Raw genomic sequence first — 22,145 nt, 5'->3', positions numbered from 1 at the left:
AAGAAGTCAGAGGGTGGCAAATATGCCATAAACGATGCCTGAGCAGCGCGTTATTATAGTGCAAAAGCCTAAAAACGACTGTGCCGACTTTGCTCTACGCAGCAAATAACATTATTTCAACGCGATAGCATAATAATAAATAAATGATAATCATAGCATGCAGAATACAGAAATTATTAGACCCAAGAGTGCAACAAACGTGTCAAAAGCCTCAAAGCGACAAAAAATGTGCTTTTGTGAAATAAATCACAAGAGGGTTGAGTTGTCTCACTTAAAATAACTATTTTTGAAACTTCATAATAACCATAATAGTTTCTGGCAGCAATGCTTGCCAGGTGAGCTACTTTTGTGGGGTAGCATACAATGTATGTTTTTATATTGTATAAGTAAGTATACGTGTGTGTGTATGAGTACGAGTGTATTTAGTTGCCCAACCAACCAAATAGAAAGCCACTTTGATTTATGAACCACTAATCGCGCAGTTTATGGCCTCAGCTTTACAACGACACCAAGGGTTATGCCATATATCGTTGCCTACGTATATGTAACAGTTCATAGATAGAAGCTTGCGTGAATGTATGTGTACTGACTAATTTTATTTCGAGAAAAAACTATCGTATTTCAGTTGAGGAGAGCAAATCCTGGTATAAACCATTGCATTTAGTGAAATTTGCTGGGAATAAACCGAAATAAAGTCACACATGTATATATATGTTTATAAATATGTGTTTGTATGTTTGCCGTTCTATTGTTGTGTGTGTGTGTATTTGTTTAGACGATTATGCCATCTGCTTGCTGTTGCGGCTACTTTGGTGAGAAAAAAGGATAAAAGCAATCAGTTAGTTGGGCATTAAACTCATACGCTTAGTTGGCTAAAATACAAGCTAAGCTAAGCACACTTGCACACACACGTACATATATGCTATATAGAAATAGATAGATGTATGTAATAGCTGCTCATGCGGTTGTTTAGCCAGCCTGGCCAGCTTGACCTAGATTGAAAAATAAAAGGCATGAAAATAAATGCTGTGCTAGAGAAAATAAAATTATCCTCTTTCAATTGAACGCATACAGCTGGCTGATAGGCCTTGTTGCGCCTACGCCACATATACTCAATCTGGAGTGGGCTCATCTATATATAGCCTACTGTAGCTAAATAATATTTACTGCAATTTCGAACGCAATTTTGAGCGCATTGTCATGTCATGACTTCCGCTTCCGTTCCAAACACCCAGCTGGTATAATTTGTATGAGCCTAGTTTTAGCAATAAACATAACATGCCTGTGTATATGTGTGCATGTGTGTGTGTGCTTGAGTTAATACTGCTAGTGTTTGCGCGTTACTGTGCCGTAATAATTTCGCAAATGCAATAAATTTTGTTTAATGTGCAATTTATGGGACACCATTTAATTAGTTTAGCTGCCACCAATCTCTATCTGTGTGTGGGTATGAGTGTGTGTGTATGTGTGGCTATTTGCTAGATTGCGCAGTTGAATGTTTAGTTATTTGTCCGCCTGATAGCGGTCGACAACCGAAACCAGTATATTATTCACCGACACCTGGGAATAATAATATACTCAGGCACACACTGTGCTACATGGCGGATACGTAACATGCCTACAAATGTACACATAATAATGTTGGCCAATACATGTGTTTGTACATACATATGTCTATTTGTAGCTGATGCTCTGCGTTTCAACGTTGTACAAATGAAGTTTCTACGGCGCGGACACTTATCGTACATATTTATGCCAACCCAAGTCATTAGGCTTTCTAAGCACATACAAATAGCTGTGTAGAAGTAAGTCCTTTAGTGGAAGGCTGAAAGCAAATAAAAGTTAAGGAAGGAAAAGTAGAAATATTTCACATACTTTCGTGAATTTTTGTTGACAGCGATTATTGGCGCAATGCGTAATTATGAAAAGTGAAGCTTAGGGAAGCTGTCAGTGGCGTTAAATTGATTGATGATAAATATACTTGCCTTGGTACACGGTACAGTACTTGTAGGCGATTGGAGTATTTGTAGAAAAAAAAATATTTTAAGTGTTTATTTGATGCCTCGAATACCGTGATACTTATACATTATATACAATTTTGTTCTAGCATTACTCTATCTAGTTAGATAGCCAATAAAGTGATTTGGAATGCTTAAAAGCTGGTAGGCTTTCACTTGATTTGCAAAGTAGGAAGATCTTGGTTAAACAGGAGGTCAGTATATAATGCCAAAATAGTCATAAACCTGAAAAAGGTAAAGGAATAAGAGTGGAAATTTTGTTTGCTGAACATCGAAAAAATCGTAAAGCTCCTCGTAAGCTCTATGGGAATTTTCTATTTCAAACCTAATGTGCTTTCTATTAGACATACATACCACTGGGAAAAGCAAGGCTACTGTTCTTTTCTGGTAAATCTTAAGATCTCTAAAGTGTAGATCGTAATTTAGTTGACTGGTTACTTTTAAAATCAGAATCCCATTTTTTATGATGGCCTAAATAATACTTTTAAAGAAATTATGTAATGAACTTAAAATTAGTACGGGTTATTGAATATCTTATGATAAGTACGCTAAACCGAAGGCATAAACACCCTGTATAACAATAATAAATTTACAATTTTCTACATCTGATTGCGAATTTACCCTGAAAATGTAGCACTGACTATATGATAAAACTGCGAACATTTATTGAAGACCACAAAACTCGGTGTAGTAAAATATCAGAATCAAATTCTTGCTTTGTTTGCCTGTCAGACATGGTTGTGTATTTTAAGGCACCCAAAGCACTTCCGTCTCATTTTGCACAGTGCATGCAGTCTCTGTAACAGTAAAAATCGAAATACTATTAAGTATTAGTGTGTATTAGTATTCGCGCCACGCTAAGCTTTGTGTCTACATTAAAATTTAATGCGCGACCAAAAGCCCCAACAGCAGGAGAAATATGTGTTTTGTTCGTGCGCCTAAATGTAGGCTAAGTTAAATTGTCTTGCCATTGCGCAGAGCGTATTTGTTTTTTCTTGGCTATCTGTTGCCTGGAGACGACACCAACGACGACATTTGCGGCGTTGAAAAATTACAGACATTAAATTCGGGCGCTGTGATTATTTGTGTTTTGGTTTTTTGTTGCGCTTCGGTGTACCCACTCCATAGCTATGGTGCGGCTCATCCTCGACCGCTCAACTTGTTCTTTAGGTTTTTTCCAGACTTGTTTGCAACTTTTGCTACACGCTTCATTGTGTTGCCACTTTGCGTGCTTGCGGTTAGCCGTTATTGCTATTTATCTAGCTACTCAACAACATCGGAGACTTGACTCGGTGGCAAAGTTTTGGGAAAGTGGAATAGTACTTGTGATAGTATACAACTAGATTGATTGAAACAGCCGCTGTAACTCCGAATATTCTAGAAACCAATCTAATACTAATGACTGAGGTTTACTTTAACTTACATCAGTGTTGTTGTTGTTGTTGAGGCAAATACATTACTGAAGAAGTTTTGAGAAATAGTGTCGAGTTGACAGTCTTTGGCCGAATGAAAATCCGGTTTCGCTCCGATTACTCGTTCTTAGACCAGACTGTCTTGTGAATGTTATGTCTCTGTAGATATATCATATAATTTGATGAAAGAGAACGTAAACGTATTTGTACAAAATATTAATTAATTAATTTAAGTTATAATTTTTGGTTTCACTCAATTATTGTAGGCTATAACTTACATTAGATCCCCAATTACTTCTAAAAATATGGATTTGTTTTTCGTGTTTTTTTATTTTAAGTGTGATTTTTATTATAAGCAAAAATTTTATCTAATGAGATATTTTTTTTATAACCACACTTATTTTCTCATGAGAAATTTTTACTTTAACCACACATTTTATCTCATCTTTTAAACGAACCTCTATGTTCGATATTTCGAAGAAGTAAATCACCAACTCTCACAGTTCCATAAAAATCTGTAAGAATTTTGCACAGATACGAGTATGTACCAATTTTCGTCTTTACTTTATTTGCCACATTTTCCACTGTATTACTTCTTCCTACGCAAACAGGCATTCTTATTCTTGGTTATGGCAACAGCTGAGCTATTCATTCACTATTTATTATTACTTAATTGTTGTCATCCAACTTTATCCATTACCTTTGTTTCTTTCACGCTTTGTTCTGGTATGGGTTGTGCTAAGCAATTGACTTTTCTGTGCAATCGGCTTTTCATTATGTGCCTTTGGTTTTGTTGCTTGGCATTGTGTTTACTTATGATAATGACCGCGTTTATTACAACGAAATCAGCAATAAACTGAAACAACAAGCCATACATACGCAATCAGGCATAAAACCAATGAGGCAAATACCTATGTAAGTGTTGGTGTGTGGGTGCGTTTGTGCAAGTTCTTTGTTCTTAGTTGACTCGCAATTGAATGCTTTTGTTTATTGCGCTGAGGCGTGAACTTTCGATTTGCCTATTTAGATCAATTGCTGGAAAATTTTTATTTGGTGGTAACTATCGGGTATTGACATTTAGTCGTTAAATACTTAACAAATTGCTTGCTTGCGTAAGTCGTGATAGTTTTCACTTTATACTTTCCATCGTTGGCCTCATTTGCATCGATTAGTTGTCATTTTTGTATATATGTATGTATATATATGAAGTAGTAGTACTGAAAAGTTATTTACTTTTGTGTAAAAATATGTGAAGATGGCGTGTGTTAATGTTGGATTCCGCATTTTATTGACTTGTTGGCTATTTCTTCCATGAAAGGCTATTCGATTTTCTTGTTTAGTTATAAATGTAGTTTTTTTTTGCTTCAAATTGCGTTCTGATAAGGTCTTGTTGTAGCGTGCGAAAAACATGTGTAATTTTCGTAATTTTTTTGTAGATGATTAAATTAATGATTTAGTGAAATGGTGGGTAGTTGCTTTTATTTGTCTACAAATTTGTTTGAAATTGGTTTTAGGAGTGGCTGTGCTGTCGCTACAATTATATACTACCAATATACAGTCGAATTGATGTTTCCAAAAACTATTACATGTGTATGTGAATTAAGACGAATATATTGACTTTTGACGATAATATGAATTAGTTTTACAAATTTCCATCTTTCAACAGTTCGGCACCTTCGCATAAAACTGCAACCTGCTAGAAGGTTTCCATTTTTTTTTAACTGGAACTCAAAACCCGGATAATATAAATTGAGGTTAGAAACCAACATACGATTCGGTTTTATGAAAGCACTCAATCACAGTGCCAAAGATTTGAGTCCATCCGCTCTACCGCATTAAGCTATTGAGGTCAGCTCTTGATCTCTCTTATAGAAGTCGCGGATTAAACTAGTAACTAATATGCTTTTTAAACTATTATTCCTAACATTAATTTAAAATTCAATTTGCTGTCTGATATAATAAATAAAAATCTAATTTCTCTTTTTCTTTCTTTTCTTCGTGTCATTTCAAGTGAGTCATTGAACACTAGTACGAAGAAATATCAACTTTGGCTTGCATATACCACTTCGTAATGAAGGTTTATACTTGATTGATTGATTGAAAGTTGAGGAATGCACTGCGACCTGACTCACATTGACTCACTCAGCCCCAGCGCATGAATGAAATCCAACAGCATGTTGGGTGATAGTGAGGCAATGTGATCCCTATCCGGAAATATCGATCCAAGGGCCTTCGTCCTGCGTCTCCAGACTGCTGTGCAGTCGATCAGCAGGTGCTCCGGGGTTTCAGGCTCCCTATCGCAGAACCGGCAACTTGCACCAGAGGATAGGCCCATGCTATGCAGGTGCCTATTCAGTTTGCAGTGGCCAGTGTACCATGCGACCAGTAACCTGAGTTTGTTCCTTGGGAGGTTTATCACCGCTTTGAACCTTTTCAGGTTGTAACCCCCCATTAGCAGCTTGGCATGTCTCATACCGTGAGGTGTATTTAGAAAGGAGAGTTAGTTAGCACTCCCCTAGACAAGGATGGAAACACATAAGGTTTAGACTTACACACTTCTTCTTATACATATGTGAACTTAAAATATAGACTTCTATCATAATAAGACAGCGCTCAAATATGAGTCCTGCTATTTCTTGCTCTTATAAGTAATAGGCTTATTTGAAAGCCTATTAATTGGAAATATGTATTGTTGCATGTTTTAAGGGTGCAACAGTTTTAACTTAAGTGATAGTACAAGTGTGTCGGCAGAGCTAACGCTGCAATTGTGTATCTCAAGTGTGCAGATAATTGCGAAATGCATACATATGCATATGAATTCATAGAAATATGTATAAATGGATGGATGCGTGTGTGCTGTAGATGGGGACCTGTGCGCCAATTGTAGTTAATGCGAAACTCATGCTGCAACTAACTAGAACCCCTTGTAATTTATTACACACTTAATAGCATGTTGCATATTCATGTTTTCTTTCTCACACATACATACATAAACATATATATATATATACATATATATAAGTGCAGACATGTATAGTAGTGCTTGGAAGTGCAATTAAGTTGCGTTTACAAGAAGCACTCATATTGATTGCTAGTGGCATACACAGCTCATTGCGACAAGTGGCAATGTAGACATTCATTCCACTTATGCACCGACTCACACACTCATATGAATAAACACAATATATAATATTATGTGTGGAAAAAGCTAGAAAGCCTATTGTTTATGTGCTCATATGCATGTGCAAATATGTTTCCAATTTTGTTGTGGCGGGCTGCTGCATGCGAGCAAATGGGTAATTGCTACAATCAATGAATAATTAATGTCGCACATGAGTGTCTGGCTAGCACAATAAATTTACACAAACATTAATGCTAAAAGCGACAAGTGCAAAGTACATATACACACATATATACAGGTACATAAGTTGAGATGTGTGTTTATTTATTTTTCAATAATTGCACAACAACTTTGTTACATTGCCCTCGCGTGTTTAAAGCCTAACGCCATTAACACTATGTCCACGCGCAGGCGTAGTTGGTGTAGTTTTCTGAGGGGATTTCAAATTTAAAGTGTCAAATCTGCTGCTGCTTTCCCCGGCAGGTACTGCGTCGATTACTCTCAGAGCTGGAGTGTTTTCATCCATTCAGATGATATGTCCTTGCCAGCGTAGGTAGCTGTCTCTTAATTCGATGAACTATATCAATGAATATTGCACAGCTCAGCTTTCACAAAGAATCATAACTCTGCCGCCCAACCTTTCTCTCGTAATCCCGACTTATCAGATGTTGTCATCGGCCATGCCTCTGGGCCATGTAGCAGGTCGAGGATGATGAGTGACTTTAGAGGACTTTACTTCTCAATTGCCTACTTTGTCCGAAGTAGCACCTGTTGGCAAGTGTTATTCTACGTTGAGTTTCGAGGCTTACATTGTTGTTGGTGTTAGTATTGGTCCCAATATAGCCGAATTTTTCTACGACCTCTACTATAATTTAATTTTAAGGAGAATTATAAAACTTGTCAGCCAATCGTGTACTAAATATGTGGTTGAAAATTTACATGGGTTCGAGACTTTGCTAAATTTTTTTATCGGGTTGTGGTACTTTAATTATTTATATTGATTGTTTGTATTTATATATTTATATTTATTAATTATTATTAATATTTATCTGTGGTTTTGTTCCTCGTTTTTGAAACTTTAAATCCACTATTTAATTTTGCCTACGCCACTGTGTCGGTTATATACATATTTATATTTTTATACATGTGTTTCTATGTGTTTTATTTGTTCGGCTAATAGCATTTCGTGTTACTTCTTTTTTATACACCAACTTTTTTGCTGTACTTGTTATCTTTATTTGTGGTAATTTGCATTGCAACATTTGCATGTTGCAACAATCGACATTCAGTGACAAATGAAAAAGTCAATATATTCTTGAGCCAACCGCGTTATTAAACGTACAAATACAGGCACTACTCGTTTACATATACACATGCAATGTGCCGTGTTTGCAAATATAAACGGCATAGACACGATATATACGATTATATACACACTCATAGATACGCGCGCACTTGCATATGCAACCTGTAGTTATCCCATCAAAAGCAAGTCTAGAAATATAATACGACTTCATAACCATTTGACCGGGTTCAAAAGTTCAGTGCTGCAAATTGATAGGCATGAAATGTTATTAACGTCAGTATTAATAATTGAGGCTCATATTGAAATGGAATATCTAAAAGCATTTATATACGTAGCAAACTAAGAGTGCTCTAATGAATGCTACCATGCAATGCAAGCCATGTTCCTTCATAAAAAAAGCAGGCAGCGTTAGAGAAATGAAGTACTTTCTATTAAACAAGGAATTGTATTAACCAAGGAAGATTAATTTCGAATGTATGTATGTATGTGGCGGTCACACGAGAGGGTTTTCGACGCTTTTTAAAAAAAATTTTAATTTCAGTTAAATAAATTTATATATATGAACATTCAAGGAAGTAAGATCATTGAAACGGTCTTGTCCCATTATATTCCTAAGATAACTTGTAATTATTTTTAAAGTCGAAAACGATAGCTCTGGTTCTGCTGTATTCGCAGGCATATTGTGAACCGGAAAACATATTCACATAATCCCTTTAAATATCGTTTTTTAGTTTTATAGGAAAAAATGGAGTACTGAACCGATGTTATTACTTTACAGCTCACAGTTTCAGTTTCTCTTTGCCGAGATTTTCGAGCTTAAAAAGTTATTGCCCTAATTCGATTATTTTTTAAATATCAAACTAGAGGACCCGCCTACGTTTTACTGTGGCTGATACATAGGTAGTACTACTAATACCATCTATAAGATTTCTATTAGTTAGATTATAAGTACGAGTATTAGTTAAGGAGTAATCGCATTTTTGATGAAGCAACAAAAATGAATCAAAAAGCATTTCGTGCGTTAAGAAAGAATTGATTTTGGGGTAAACATATTATTGAATTTGGGCTGTGCATCAGTGAAATCAATCAAGTCCAATCGATTGTCAGCCTGGTGGACTGCATATTAAGGAACGGTTCCTAAGCGTGGGATGTCCGTGGTATATTATTCATCGAATGATAAGTGAACCAGTTTTAAGTCATTGAATTGTGTATTTGATTGCAGTTCTATTCTACCATTCCCAATATTTAGCAATTTTATTATTTTTCAGGAAGGATGAGTTGGAAATTGTACGCATATACTTATGTATTCATCGTTCCCGTTTAAATATTGTATTGCTCGGTGCAATGCTTCGAAAAGATTTCTGTATATCTCAAATTTTTTATCAACACTTCATTTATGCCGCTATTTTTTTATACCAGACCTTTTGCAATTTTAATTGCCTGTCAAGATACCCCCTCCACAGGCACGTAGCCAGGGGGGGGGCTAGAGGGCTGAAGCCCCCCCCCCCCGAAATAAGAAAATTTTTAAATAAATCGCAAATAAAAAAGATTTATCACTGACTGAATCTTTTGAAACTCTTATACCACAACTCAGCTCAAACCTATAACAGCCGTACGCAACTACACTAGACGGTGACTGAAAACTTATCAAAAAAGTCATACTTAAGCGTTGTACAGATCTCCATCTTGATATGGCGAAGTTTGGTTGGACAGGGATATGACGGGAGCAGCAAACATGTCAGGGCATTTAAGTGAAGTTGCAAACCAGGATAAGACAACTGTATCCAAAAGCACGATATGTTCATTGCGCTAGTCACCGATTGAACCTTGCGCTAATACTATGTCATTAGCTTCAATACGAAACTGCCTTGGTATTGTCAATGATATAGCAAATTTATTTAGAAACTATTCAAATGCAAACACAACTTTCCAGGACGTTATACAGAAGCACGCACCAGAAAGCAAAAAAGACGACTTGTTCGCCTTGTGAAACAAGGTTTGTAGAAGGCAGGAAAGCATTATAACCTTTGTGGAGCTTTTCAAATTCATTGTACTAAGTTTGGAAATAATTTCGAGTAAGACATGGTCCATTTCGTCTAAAGCATCAGCCTTCTTAGCAGCGGTAGAGAAAAGCGATTTTTTTGCTTAGTCTATTGTCTGTGAGTCTGTGAGCAATTGTTCAGCTTAACGCTGCCACTGTCTGTGCAACTTCAAGAAAATCTATGGATTTTGTATCAGCAATGAACCGAGCCAAAGAATTAATAAGAACTCTGCACAGATAAGAGAAACAGCGGATGGTTTTTTCAACGATATTTTCCAAACAGCATCACAAATGTCTAAAGATCTTTATGACATAGATCATATAGTGCCTAGAGTGACTTCGCGTCAAACTACTTGTACTAATCCACCTTGCACAACCACTGAAAGCCACTTCAGAGTTACAATATTTATTCTATGCGTTGATGCTCTGATTCAAAACATGACAGAACGTATATTAGTGAATGAGGATATACTCTCGTCATTTCAAATTCTACTCCCAGGTTTTGCTGCAATTGATAATGAAGAATTAAAAAAATTAACTATTTTACTTCGAGGAGCAAAATATCAATGACAGCATTAAAATCAGAGTATCGATTGTGGTGTGCCAGCTTATCAACAATAGATCCAACCATAGAAGTGTTGAAATTCTGAACACGCTCTTGGTATGAAGGGTAGAGCAATATTTATACTAAATATATTCAATTCTAGCGCCGAACCATATGGTGAACCGGAAAACATGTTCACATAATCCCTTTAAATATCGTTTTTTAGTTTTATAGGAAAAAAGGGAGTACTGAACCGATGTTATTACTTTACAGCTCACAGTTTCAGTTTTTCTTTGCTGAGATTTTCGATATGAAGTCAGAACTGACTTCAAATTCAGTATTTGAGAGCTTGAAAAGTTGTTGTCCTAATTCGATTATTTTTAAATACGAAATATTGAGAGCAATAAAGTTCCAATTCGAGTTCTTCGTTGGTTGATTGTGTTGTTTGATTTACATATGGTAAAATGAAAGAATTTGATGGAACTCAAAAGTATGTTAAATGCAAATTATAACTCAGAGGAGCAAATGTATCAAGTTTGAATAAAGAAATTTTCAGAAATTAGCACTTAAAATTGATCACATTTGTAGACGGCACAATATGTTAATCTTTCATTTATAGAGAAGAGCCCTCAGTTTAAAAAAAGATATTAGACTGCAAGGGCATTCAACCTTCGCTTTAACGAATTCTGTGGCTTCATACTATTGATTCGAAATTCATAAAAAAGTCTAAGTCAAATTGCTGCTCAACAAGTAGTACTACGGCTACTAAAGCCATAAAAAGCTATATAAGACAATTTTGGCTTCATAGATATCGCTGTTGTTATTCGCAAATGGTTTCACTGTGTTCTTGCGTTATGTGATTGTTTTCGTACGGCAGCACAGAGGCAGCTCTTACCTGCTATATTTCTTGTAAAGCTCAAATTATCTGATCCCAAAGGTGGCAAGTTCAGAGCTCTTTGAAAAGTTATTACTCTGGTTTCATGTAGAATAACATTCTTCGCGCTATAAAGCCGCTAATAGATATGACGAATTATGAAACATCCAAAATTTATACATTATTCAAGAATTTGTATTTACTAAGCTATTGTTTTATTTTCGAAACGATACCTGAAATTGTTCTTCGCTAGCGTACTGCTTGAGCTCAATGAATTCACAATATGCAAGGAATGAATTTACAATATAACATATATCACAAGTGGAATATAATACGTGCAGCAAGATGATCGGAGGCCGTAATATTGAATATTTTTCCAACATTCCTTTTTTCAAGGTTCTCAATATAAAATTAACTTCCCGTTCCGTTCCGTTAATATAAAATTAACTTCCCTCTGAAAGAAGCACACTCATAAACTCACCAACTTGCAAGCTTAAATATATTGGTCACTACTTAATTAAATTAAAAAATGTGGGCCTAAAAACAAACTGAAATTACAATGCATTTTTCTCGCATCTTCTTGCTAAAAAACCAACTGTGTGGCAAAAACAGCAAAAACAAATTAGTTTCAAATCTGCAATTAGCTGTGGCAAAAGTGTTTAGCTGCACTTAAATGGCAGCCAACATTTATTACTTAACACCCACCTGTGAAATAGGGAAGCTTCGCACCACTATAAACACACTCACACACATAACACATACAGACCCCGGATACAGTAGCGCGCTACTTGTATTTAAGCGCAACTATCTCGGTGTATGAGTGAGAAGTCTGCCAACTATGTGAAGTGTGCCGCTGTTGAAGAGAAAATTTTCATAATGGCTGCATTAGCGGTGGTTTTCGAAACTAAAAACTAAGGAACAGGAGTGCCAGCGTAACTAAAAACCACGGCAAGCGCACAGCAACACAGCTACTTCTAAATACATACATATGTGTGTATGTATATTTATGAGAAGTGTAAAAGAGCACACAGACATGCACAGCTACTCACACCTAAGCAACGAAGTGAGTGTTCACCAAAAGTAGTTGCGAAATACAAATTATACACTTGCAATTACATACATACATACATACATATGTACGAGTATGAGTGCGTTGTATGTTTGTAAATGTGTTTGAGCGCCAATGCATAAATGTGTCAGTGTGTTAGTGTGATGCAAGCAGTGTTCTCTTGAAAGGGTGTGCAAAATAATTTTCACCAAATGCACCGAAAAAAGTATGTCAGCCGCAGCATTTACATGAGAGGGGGGCGTACAGAGCAGAGGGTGTGCACAAAGCTGCGCTCTTTCACTTGCATTCATTCACATTAGCACACTTATTTACTGCCACACTTACACACATGCGTACTGGCATACAAGCCTGGCATGTACTTAGCCAATTGCTCGACATATTTTGCAGCTGCGCCATTGCTTTCGCGTTTGTAACGGTATTGTGTGTTTGTAGTTGCAGTTTTTCGGTGAGCTCTTGAAAAGGTGCAGTCTACATAGATAGTTACATACATATATACATACAAACATACTTACATACATACAAACATAAGTATGTATTTGTGTTTCTGCTCAAAAAAATATGGGTTTTAAATATTTTTGAGCGCACAGCATTTCGCAAGCGACTCGGCGACCGCTGTGCTGCATGAATGCGAAAGGATTGCTTTCATTTTTTCCGTAAGCAATTTTTTCCAGCCCTCCTCTGCGCATTAGCATGTAACTGTGAGTGCATTGGCTTTTATGTTGTCGGCTAAAATAAAAACCTGAATAGACAGTTGGTGGCGCAAAAGTGTGGCAGACAGGCGGGTTTTTGTGCTACTTATTAATATTTCACTAAATGTACGTATAATGCAAAAAATAGTCCCCACTACCGTTATTAATTTTAACAGCCGTAAATTGAATAATATCCGATATATGTGTTTTTAAATGGTTTGGCAGAATAATATAAACACAATCGGTTATTTAAGCGGAGACGATAAATATAGGCAATTATATTGCTTTTGATTGTGTTTTTTGTATGCACTTCCGGCAATTATAACTGTTAACTAAAGATAAAACTTTGTAACTCATTGTTATAAATATGAGTAAGTACTGTTTCACAGAGGTCAACGAGTTTGCTAACTGAAAAGGTAGATTCGTTTACAAGCTTTTAAGCTTTCACTAATCTTGGAGTTTTTATTAGCCCTGAAGCTTTTATTAGGCTTGGAGCTTTTATTAACCCTGGAGCTCTTATTATCCCTGGAGCTTTCATTAGCCCGAGCTTTTATTAACTTTAGATTTTATATTAACCCTGAAGGTTTTATTAGCCCTGAAATCTTTATTAGCCCTGGAACTTTCATTAGCTCTGGAGCTTTCATTAGTCGGAGCTTTTATTGACCTTAGATTTTATATCAAGCCTGAAGATTTTATTAGCCCTAAAAACTTTCTTAGCAGTGGAGCTTTCATTAGCCCTGGAGCTTTCATTAGCCCGAGCTTTTACTAACCTTAGATTTTATATTAACCCTGGAGCTTTTACTAGCCCTGAAGCTTTTACTAGCTCTGGAGCTTTCTCCTGATTTTGAGCAAAAAAAGGATTTTTCGAGCAAATCCCATTAGACTGTTATTGGTTTCAAAAACTTGTATTTTCTGCAATTTTTGTGAATAATGCATATTTGTATTTGTTCGGTTTGTCCATTCTACTCAGTAAAGCTGTATTATATAAAGAATAATAGCAAATATCACAAGATTTTTGAATTTATCGACGTGGAACCCAACTAAGCAATGCACATAACACTATTTTCAGGCTTTAAGTCCTAAACAGGACTGAACTTTTACAAATTTAAAAAGTATATAGAAAGTATTTGCATAGGAAGAAATAAGGGTATCTAACTCTGTATTTTTCTACCAATTATTTTTCCGAGAATATATGAACAATGATTTTTTTTTAATTAAATTAAGCCATTGAGCCAGTAAATACAATCATTAAAAACAATAATTTTTCCGAGGTCTCTTTTGTATAACAGAAATAATTGATCTATTAGAAAAAAGGGGAAACGACCAAATATTAAACAAAAATATTTAGGACCTTGTTAGCTGTTCGAATTAAAGCCTTCTGCGTATATTTGTATCTATAAAACCCAAACCCAATAAATTTCAACTTTCTCTTTACCTACTATCGTATCTCTTTTTGATTACCAATTTCAAGCAAACATGCACACATAAAAACAAACGGGTAAAATGACTAAAAAGAACACAAGAAAAAGACTCTGTTCGAACAAAATAAATTTTCATAAATCAACTTGTTGGCTCTCTACATGTCACAAACCAACACATACAAAAATAAATACATATATAAAAATCTATTTTTATTTATGTACACTGATACCATATGAGCAAAAAACTAATCACTCATTCAATCCATTTTTAATTAACTCTTGTCTATTTTTTGCCACATTTCGTTGTGATTTATCAATGAAATCTATCTATATCTATAACTAGTAGCATAAATAATCCGCCAACTCAACCGCATCAAAATAAATCGATAAAAAATGTGAACACGTGTTAAATCTACCATTAAATAGAATCATTTCCTCAAAATTTATATGGTACACGCTTCCGCTAAGCACACATACACAGACGAATACATACTCTCACTAAGCAACGGATTGCAGATTGGAAAATGATAGACTAACACACACATCAAATTCACGAAAAAATAAATATCACAGCAAAACTAAAGTGACAGAAGTGGGTCTTAACGAAAATCCTCCAGATTTAGATTGTTTGTGTGTAATGATGAACAAATAAATAAAAAAATAAGCGGTGATGCTGTTTGGGGGACAAGCATGAGATATGGCCAAACGGACAGTAGGTTGCATAGGGAATTCCGCATACATATGTGTAAAGGGTGGTTTACGAAGCTTTGTTTATAGTCGGAATACGGTTGCAGAAGAGTTTGAAAAACGCTACGGTTCCGCAAGCATTTCCGAACTGACATGACATGAAGTAGTTCAAAATGTACCAAATGTGCATGTGTGAGCTCTACGAACACTTCTACAAAAGTTTTTGTATTTATAGTAATTTGAAAAAGTTTTAACTAACCGTAAAGTAATCGGTAATTTGTGATACAAAATTTGCTAATATGAAAATACTTTAATAATGTTTTCTATACATAGTATAATAATTTTTACTTTTTAACATAGTATTCGTGAATTTTGAAATCCAGAAAACAATAATCCAAAATTCAAATAATTTATTTTTTCTGAGAAGATGACTGACTAGTTCAAATAATTGCAGAAATTTTTTGAACTAGTCAGTCATCTTCTCAGAAAAAAATAAGTATACAGATATATATATCAATTGATAACGACATAAATTTCAATATATTAAAATAATTTTATTATCAAAAATCAATCAAAATTACTTTCTTTTAATTATTTTTAAAACCAATTGGTTTGTTACTTTTCAAACTATATTTATAATACCCACAAAAAGTATAGATATCCTAGCAAAAGGCAAACGCGTCACTTAGTGTATACAATAAGAAGGGTTACTAAATTTTAATCAAACGAAAGCCTATAAATATGTTAATTTACACATTACATAATGTGCATGTATTTAAGGCTAGATGGCTACCTTTATGGTTGCTCGCTTCACTATTGATTTGCCTGTAAATGAATAAACGTTTCGTTAAAGTTTCTTTGATGGCTAAGTCTATATGTATAACAGCTTATAAATTTTCCCTGCTAACTTCCACGTACCTTAAGCTTGGCGGCTTCGAAGCCTTAGCTATGCGAGTTACAAAAATTCTTTGATATGGGGAATATTTATGTACAGGCGGGCGTGCCTGCCCCCTGGGCTGGTCATTCCCGCAGCCTTTGTGCAAATAAGTAAGTAAGTAAGTCAGTAAGTGTGGCTGTTTTTTGTTACAAAGTTTATATATATTTTTTTTGTTCCTTAACCATGCTTATCACTTACAACTTGCGGTTACACGGGTGTCTAGTCGGCTGGCTCGTAGCTGTGTGCTCTTTTGGGAGTACTTTCTTTTCATTTCGTTCGCACATTTTCCGCCAGCTTTGAGATTATTTTGCCTTTACTGCCTCACACTCGTACTTCATTTTATGTTTGCAGAGCTTTGTGGACTTTGGCAAATTTCTATTGGCCCACAAAGTTAAACAACTACGCCCTGCCCTTAGCACGTCGCCTTAATCCTCTAATACTCAATATTCTGGCCGTTGGTTGACTATTTTAAGAAAAGTCGGCAACGAAATCTTGACTGCGATGTTGATTTGAAGTTGAAAATGCGCCATCGCTTGTCAAGTGCTGGTCGTGATGTAGAGCTTAAGGTCTTCTCATACACTCGTACTCATTATACCAGATTTTTGATGAATCGGCGTTTTTAAGCTTTCTGCATCTGGCAGAGGTTTAGACAGCTGCGCCAGTTGATGAAAGTTGTAGAGGTGCAGGTGAAACAAACTGCCAGAACGGCACTCAAAGACTCAAAGAGAGAAAATTTCTGCTTTCTTCAGTGAAGAGCATTAAAGAGATATTAGTTTGAAAGATAGTTCGTCATTATGACAAGGTAGTAACCCAATTATGACGCCGTTGGCCTCGCGAATAAAAAGTAAAAGTTCGCTATAAAATTAAGAGGACAATATCAAAAATTGCTATTTAGGAAAGTCCAGGAAGGCTGATAGACACAGGAAGAAAATAAAAGCAAAGCGTGCTTTTTAAAAAGAGAACTTCTATCATTCATGGAAAACAATGACTATGGACCAAGCATATTCCTCAAATTTTTACATAAAAACCATTCTTAACTGCGACAAGCATCATGTTCCCTTCGGAAACTAAAAAAGAGAAAAAATAGAGCATGCAATAAGCAAGCAAAGTAATGAAATTAAACCTTTCAAACATCACCAAAATATTATCTTCTTCTTCTTTCTTTACTGGCGTAGACACCGCTTACGCGATTATAGCCGAGTCAACAACAGCGCGCCAGTCGTTTCTTCTCTTCGCTACGTGGCGCCAATTGGATATTCCAAGCGAAGCCAGGTCCTTCTCCACTTGGTCCTTCCAACGGAGTGGAGGTCTTCCTCTTCCTCTGCTTCCCCCGGCGGGTACAGCGTCGAATACTTTCAGAGCTGGAGTGTTTTCGTCCATTCGGACAACATGACCTAGCCAGCGTAGCCGCTGTCTTTTAATTCGCTGAACTACGTCAATGTCGCCGTATATCTCGTACAGCTCATCGTTCCATCGAATGCGATATTCGCCGTGACCAACGCGCAAAGGACCATAAATTTTTCGCAGTACTTTTCTCTCGAAAACTCGCAACGTCGACTCATCTGTTGTTGACATCGTCCAGGCCTCTGCACCATATAGCAGGACGGGAATTATGAGTGACTTATAGAGTTTGGTTTTTGTCTGTCGAGAGAGGACTTTGCTTCTCAATTGCCTACTCAGTCCGAAGTAGCACCTGTTGGCAAGAGTTATCCTGCGTTGGATTTCAAAGCTGACATTGTTGGTGGTGTTTACGCTGGTTCCAAGATAGACGAAATTATCTACAACTTCAAAGTTATGACTGTCAACAGTGACGTGAGTGCCAAGTCGCGAGTGCGACGACTGTTTGTTTGATGACAGGAGATATTTCGTCTTGCCCTCGTTCACTGCCAGACCCATTTGCGTTGCTTCCTTGTTCAGTCTGGAGAAAGCAGAACTAACGGCGCGGGTGTTGAGACCGATGATATCAATATCATCGGCATACGCCAGCAGCTGTACACTCTTATAAAAGATTGTACCTGCTCGGTTAAGTTCTGCAGCTCGAACTATTTTCTCCAGCAGCAGATTGAAGAAATCGCACGATAGGGAGTCGCCTTGTCTGAAACCTCGTTTGGTATCGAACGGCTCGGAGAGGTCCTTCCCGATCCTGACGGAGCTTTTGGTCCCGCTCAATGTCAGTTTACACAGCCGTATTAGTTTTGCGGGGATACCAAATTCAGACATTGCGGCATAAAGGCAGCTCCTTTTCGTACTGTCGAAAGCAGCTTTAAAATCGACGAAGAGGTGATGTGTGTCGATTCTCCTTTCACGGGTCTTTTCCAAGATTTGGCGCATGGTGAATATCTGGTCGGTTGTTGATTTACCAGGTCTGAAGCCACACTGATAAGGTCCAATCAGTTTGTTGACGGTAGGCTTTAATCTTTCACACAATACGCTCGATAGAACCTTATACGCGATATTAAGGAGGCTAATCCCACGGTAGTTGGCGCAGATTGTGGGGTCTCCTTTTTTATGGATTGGGCATAGCACACTTAAATTCCAATCGTTGGGCATGCTTTCGTCCGACCATATTTTACAAAGAAGCTGATGCATGCTCCTTATCAGTTCTTCGCCGCCGTGTTTGAATAGCTCGGCTGGCAATCCATCCGCCCCCGCCGCTTTGTTGTTCTTCAGGCGGGTAATTGCTATTCGAACTTCTTCATGGTCGGGCAATGGAACGTCTGCTCCATCGTCATCGATTGGGGTATCGGGTTCGCCTTCTCCTAGCGTGGTAGTTTCACTGCCATTCAGCAGGCTGGAGAAGTGTCCCCTATATAATTTAAGTATGCTCTGGGCATCGGTGACCAGATCACCTTGGGGGGTTCTACAGGAGTATGCTCCGGTCTTGAAACCTTCTGTAAGCCGCCGCATCTTTTGGTAGAATTTTCGAGCATTACCCCTGTCGGCCAGCTTATCAAGCTCTTCGTACTCACGCATTTCGGCCTCTTTCTTTTTCTGTCTACAAATGCGTCTCGCTTCCCTCTTCAACTCTCGGTATCTATCCCATCCCGCACGTGTTGTGGTCGATCGTAACGTTGCGAGGTAGGCAGCCTGTTTTCTCTCCGCTGCGACACGGCACTCCTCGTCGTACCAGCTGTTTTTTTTTTCATTTTCCGAAAACCAATGGTTTCGGTTGCAGCTGTACGGAAGGACCTTGAAATGCCGTCCCACAGTTCCCTTATACCGAGTTGTGGACAAGAGCTCTTAGAGAGCAGGAGTGCAAGCCGAGTAGAAAATCGCTCGGCTGTCCTGTTGTGATTGCAGCTTCTCGACGTCGAACCTTCCTTGTGTTTGTTGGGCGTGCGTTTTTTGCGGCACAGAGGCGGGTGCGAATCTTAGCTGCAACAAGATAGTGGTCCGAGTCGATGTTAGGACCTCGGAGCGCACGCACATCTAAAACACTGGAGACGTGTCTTCCGTCTATCACAACGTGATCGATCTGGTTGGTAGTTTTTCGATCCGGAGACAGCCAGGTAGCTTGATGAATCTTCTTATGCTGGAATCTAGTACTACAGATAACCATATTTCGGGCCCCGGCGAAGTCGATCAGCCTCAACCCATTTGGGGATGTTTCCTCGTGGAGGCTGAATTTACCGACCGTAGTGCCAAAGATACCTTCTTTGCCCACCCTGGCGTTGAAGTCGCCAAGCACGATTTTGACATCGTGGCAGGGGCAGCTCTCATAAGCGAGCTCCAAGCGCTCATAAAAGTCATCTTTGGTCACATCGTCCTTCTCTTCCGTCGGGGCGTGGGCGCAAATCAGCGATATGTTGAAGAACCTCGCTTTGACGCGGATTGTGGCTAGACGTTCATTCACCGGAGTGAATGATAGTACTCGGCGACGGAGTTCTCTCTCCCAACCACGAATCCAACACCAAACTTGCGCTCCTTTATATGGCCACTGTAGTAAATGCCACAAGGACCTACTCGTCTTTGTCCTTGTGGTCCATCGCATTTCTTGGACGGCGGTGATGTCAGCCTTTATTTTCACGAGGACATCAACCAGCTGGGCAGCGGCACCTACCCGTTTAAGGGACCGGACATTCCAGGTGCATGCCCTCAATTCGTAGTCCTTATTTCGTTTTCCATGGTCGTCATCAAAAGGGGGGTCTCTCATCCGAGGCTGGTTGTTGCTATTCGCTGGGGTTGTTTTTTTACGTGGCGGGTCCCAAACCCAGCGCACAACCCTATGTAGGGGATATTTCGCCTTCTCACGTTAGCTCGCCTTCAAACGGATGTTCTTAGGCTACCCAGAGGATACTTGGTCAAAGACCGGAAGTCGTGAGCTGCTTGAGTCATATGTAAAAGAATCGTTTCTGGCCACTCCCAAGTGAATGGCGATCAGAGAACTTTCCTCACTTGCGTGAACTTCTACATATGACTCCATCCTCCAAAATATTATCACGAAGGATAAAACATAGTTTTGCCTGCGCAATTTCGCAAACAGCAAGAACTACCCCGAAACTCGCATTACGTCGTTCCGATTCCGCGAGCGAGTTAAAAAAAATGGTATTTTGATGGTGGTTCAAGGCAATAGCTTGACAAAATATATTTTTTTTTTCGAAGCTCTATTATTTATGTCAAAATAGTTTCGGAATGTAAATCTGAAAAGCTGTGACATATTAAACAACTAATATAAATTTTAAGCTTAAAAAACCATTAAGGATTACCCTAGTATATGCATATATAATAACGTTTTATGATCAATTGGAGAATTAACAAAAAGCGTAAATGAGTTTAAGCACACACACGCCCACACATAAATGGCGTTTAGCTTTCACTTATGACGCAAGCACGCCCATCATGCACGATAGTCACAATAGCGGAAAAAGTCGCAATTTCATTTTCACGTTATTGAAAATAGTTTAACGAAATTACTAGCTTTATACTTGTATAAAAATAACTGACCTATATAAACAGCGTTCGCGGCGCGGCGCCAAAGAAATAGTAAACATCGCTTATCATCACAAAAAATGCTTTTCCCACGCAACGTCATCAATGTAATAACAACAACAATACGCGCGCGCACACATACAAAATTTAAATGAATTCGCCTTTATGTGTGGCAACAAGTTTAACGCGTAGCATGACAGCGCACGATGTGTTGCCTAGGCCACGTACTTTATATGTGCTGACTGAATAATTACCAACCCCCAAAAAAAAAAAAAAAAAATTTAAAAAATTTGGGGTTTTTTTTTTGTAATAAAAAATACACACACGTATTTATTTTATAAACAAATTAATATGTATATAGTATATGCTAACAGCTATTGTGCGCACTTTAATAGCGCCGGGGCAGCGTGCCACACACACACACACTGCCCTTCACACCCAATCATACACAAGCAAGTGCGTGTATTTGTATTTAGGACGCATGTGCGTGTATGTTTGTTAGTTGTTGTCGAAAATTTGTTGCCATCTGGGCTATTCGCCATTCGCCATTTGTTCGGAACTTTCATTTCGTTCACGCAATTTAAAATATTCATGAAAACAATTTCATCTGGCGTAGGTGTCAAGTCTGTATGAATGCATTTGCATCCGGGTAATGTAGTGTTTTAAGCTCGCCAAAATGTTACAAGCAGCAACTGTGTGTGTACAAAAACAAATACCTATTGAAAAACATAAAGAATCAGGCGCGCAGAGATTATAAATTGAAATTGTTTGTATGTAAATAAATAGAGATTTGTTTACAAATACAATTTCCTTTGCTCAGCACTTTGCTGACGTGTGCATACATATGCATAAGTATAATTGACAGCTATAAGCTATGTTGCATAAATGAATGTTTGTTTTTTCTTTTGGATATTTTGAATAGTGTATACTGTTATGATATATTTTTCATGGAGTTTGTAACACCAAGCAAGAAACGTCAGAAGTGCCACTCAAAAAATATTAATATTGGGTAGTCGATAAAGTCTTTTCGTATTTCTCACCAAACTGCAACTTATTTTTTTTTTTATATTTATAATGAACTTTACTGAACCAAATAT

General features: G+C 37.5%; 1 protein-coding gene and 1 non-coding gene across 4 annotated transcripts in view; both read left to right on the top strand.

Moving 5' to 3' along the window:
- The window catches only part of LOC105230323 (uncharacterized), a 187,572-nt gene that overhangs the window by 100,746 nt on the left and 64,681 nt on the right, over positions 1-22,145 (top strand). The window lies entirely within an intron of this gene.
- Positions 5,912-6,025, top strand: LOC125776941 (U6atac minor spliceosomal RNA). The gene has a single exon (XR_007422055.1). It is a non-coding gene; the product is annotated as a U6atac minor spliceosomal RNA (small nuclear RNA).

Source organism: Bactrocera dorsalis, chromosome 2 (genome assembly GCF_023373825.1).
Source record: "Bactrocera dorsalis isolate Fly_Bdor chromosome 2, ASM2337382v1, whole genome shotgun sequence".
NCBI classification, from domain to species: domain Eukaryota; kingdom Metazoa; phylum Arthropoda; class Insecta; order Diptera; family Tephritidae; genus Bactrocera; species Bactrocera dorsalis.
This window is presented reverse-complemented; position numbering and strand designations above follow the sequence as displayed.